This window comes from Rosa chinensis, chromosome 6 (genome assembly GCF_002994745.2).
Source record: "Rosa chinensis cultivar Old Blush chromosome 6, RchiOBHm-V2, whole genome shotgun sequence".
In the NCBI taxonomy this organism is placed as follows: Eukaryota; Viridiplantae; Streptophyta; class Magnoliopsida; order Rosales; family Rosaceae; genus Rosa; species Rosa chinensis.
In genome coordinates, this window is record NC_037093.1 from 30656361 (window position 1) to 30659719 (window position 3359).

Consider the following 3359-nt stretch of genomic DNA (forward strand, 5'->3'; position numbering starts at 1 on the left):
AGCTGCTGCCACGTATCACTTGTGCATCACCTCTTCTTCACAATCACGACCAGCCACTCATATATATTCATAGACCCCTTCGATTGAGAACAATCTATTTATCAAAAGAGGAGCCGCACCACCAAAACAGAGGCAGCCCTTTGGGCTGCTCTCTCTCCTTCCTACTCCATATTTTTCTTCCTCACCAAGATCCACCCCACCTCACCAAGATTCCTTCTTCTCATCTTTTCTTCTCCCTCACCAAGATCCACACTTCCTCACTAAGACCCACCTCACCAAAATTCCTTCTCCTCACCAAGATCCACCTCACTAAAATTCCATCTTCTCATCAATTTCACAAGATTCAAAGGGGAAGCCCAAGCATCAAAAGCTTCATCACTATCAAGTTTGGGTAAAAGTGGGGAGCCATAAATCAAGGCTAGTCATAATTGCTTTATAGCAATTTGTGGCTTGTTCTTGTTACTCCTACTTCTCTTCATTTTGTTCCTCTTTAAATTATGTATTTTGATGTTAGTTTGGTGATGGGTAGTGAGTAGTTTTGTTTTTGGGGGTTAGGGTTGTGTGCCCTAACCTAAATTTGATGTAATGGATGCTTAATTTAATTTATATAGGGAATTTGTTAATTATTGGATGCTTGTATTTTGTGACAATTGATTAGAATGCATGCTTAGGAATTGTCAACTCTTGGGTATGTGTTTTATTAAATCTAGATTAAAATTTAGGGGATGACATCCTTAGATTTTAGGGCTAGAACCCCGATTTAATATTCGTGGGAAGTACAAGCATGGTTCACTACATGATTAGCTTGATCGCAATTATGGTGAGCTTGGTTGCCTATTTCTTCAAAACTCTAGGCCTCTTGATGTGAATTAGTGACCCTTGAACCGGCTCTAATTCATGTCAAGCGAGTTCCTACGGCCCTTGAACCAGAGTAGGAATACCATGAAAGGGAATTTCGACCCTTGAGCCTTGAAAAGCCTTGGGTACGGCTTTTACCATCTTTAATAAATTGCATATAAATTAAATTAGCATCTAGAGCATTGAATTAGGGTTAGGAATCATCCCTAACTACCAATCCCATATTTATATTCATTTTTTATTTTTCTTTCCTTTATTTAATTTAGTTGTTAATTAAAATTTCTATTTAAATTCTTGCACTTTAGTTATTAGAAATTCAAATTGCTATTTCCGGTGACAATTTCTATCTCATTGTAAATAGTCATCACTAGGTCTTAGTTTTGATTAGGCTTTGGTGCAAACCAAAGCCGAGCACTGCTAAGGCTTGGTGCCTTAAAGTAGCATTTTTATTTACTTTCTTTTTCTTTTTCTTGTTCTTTGTTTGCTAAGTGCCTTTATTTTCGATCACCCAAGGATTGTGGGTTAGCCACTAATCCTCGTGGTACGATAACTTTGGGCATAATATTTCCCTATCTTGACAATGATACGTACGCTTGCGTAAATGTGTAATAAAGTCAAGGGGCGATATGACCGTATGTTGTGTCGAGCTCGTGTCACCTTAGTAGTGTACAAAGGGAATCAACAGTGACGTCATATGGCATTGGGCCAATAAATGGATACTCTCATTGCCCATAGCTGGTGATGAAAGTGAATGGAATATATTGAAGGATTTGGCTATGATCGACAGTTGGCCTGGTTTTTCAGTTACATGAAACTAGGATTTCGGTCACAGGTGAGTTTGAAATCCTGTAGGTGAGTATCTCTGAGCTCAAGTTGATTAACATACTTCATACGTTTTATAAAAGAAAATAAATGTTTGTGGTTGTCACCTTTTAAAATATCATCGATAAACGTGCACAATATTATGTAGTAAATATATTTCATTATTATTATTTTCAATCCTAGAATGGTAGGTTTAGCCCCTTATTGGGCAAGCGTGGACGAAAGCTCACCCTTAAAATAGTGTGCAAGTTTTGAGTATGTGGTTGGGAAGCGTGTAGAGGAGGCACATGGTCCAGCTTGGCGTATCTCTCTTTGACTTTATCAAATTAAGGTTTTTGACCTTTGTCGGACTTTGAAGTCACTTAGTCATTTACTTATTATTTATTTATTTCCTACTCGCTTATCAAAAATTTCGAAGTCCCGTAACTCTGGCGCGCGTCTCTCATACTTGAAGTTACTTAGTGAACTGTTTTCCAAAGTTGTGCTCCTATTGTAAGCCCAAAGTTCATAGCCCATTTTAAATTCCTCTTTTGAAAATATGTTGTTGGGTGGCTATAATGATTTTTCTCAAAGGAAAATGTTTTGTAAACCAACAACCTAAACCCAAAAGGATTTGTGGTTTCGAGTTAATGGGTTATCAGGATGTCATTCTTCACATGTCGACTTCTAGCTAGCTCAAGATTGTGGCGCTGTGTGGTTCCTCCCACGGGATACTGCAGAAGACTTTGCATACTTTGTTTGAGACACAAAAATGCCATTTGACCTTTGTTTCACTTGTAGCCCGAGGAAGAAGGTCTGTTCACTGCATAAGCTCATCTTAAACTCTTGCTTTATTACATCACTGAACTCTCTAAAAGTTTCTCTGAAGTTGAGCCAGAGACAATATCATCAAAATAGACCTAAGCAATCACCACATCCTTGCTAATTTTCTTAACAAACATGGTCTTGTCTATAGTACCTCTTGTATATCCTTTTGGAAGAAGATGTGAAAGTTTATCATACCAAGTTCGAGGATCTTGCAATTTCAGCCCATAGGGAGCTTTTTTTAGACGATACATACGATCAGGATTGTGAGGGTCTTTGAATCCTACATGTTGTTCCACATAAACTTATTCTTGTAAAACATCATTGAGAAACGCACTCTTAACATCCATTTGATAGAGTTTGAACTTGAGATGACATGGCATGGCAAGTAGAAGCCTCACTGATTCATATCTAGCCACTGGAGCAAACGTTTATCCAAAATCGAACCCTTCCACTTATGAGTAGTCCTGAGCCACAATCTTGTCTTGTTTCTGGTTATAACTCCAGTCTCATTAGTTTTGTTCTTGAACAACCACTTAGTTCCAATAACATTTCCATTATTTAGACGAGGAACTAGATACCAAACATCATTTCTTTCATATTGACTGAGCTCTTCCTACATTGCAACAATCGGATCATCAGCCACCAGAGCTTCTTTTGCATTCTTAGGTTCAATTTGCGAGACATAGCACAAGGGACTGATAGGAGCAAAAAGTGTGACGATATTAATGAGTATATGCCCCATTTTAGCCTTGTTTCTCCCTTAAGTTTCGTGTTTTGAGTCATCGAGTCATTTTAAGAGTCTTGTAGAGTGTTTGGCGTGAAATAGGCAGAAAACGCAAAATTCATGAAAAATCCTAGCTGGATCAAGATTC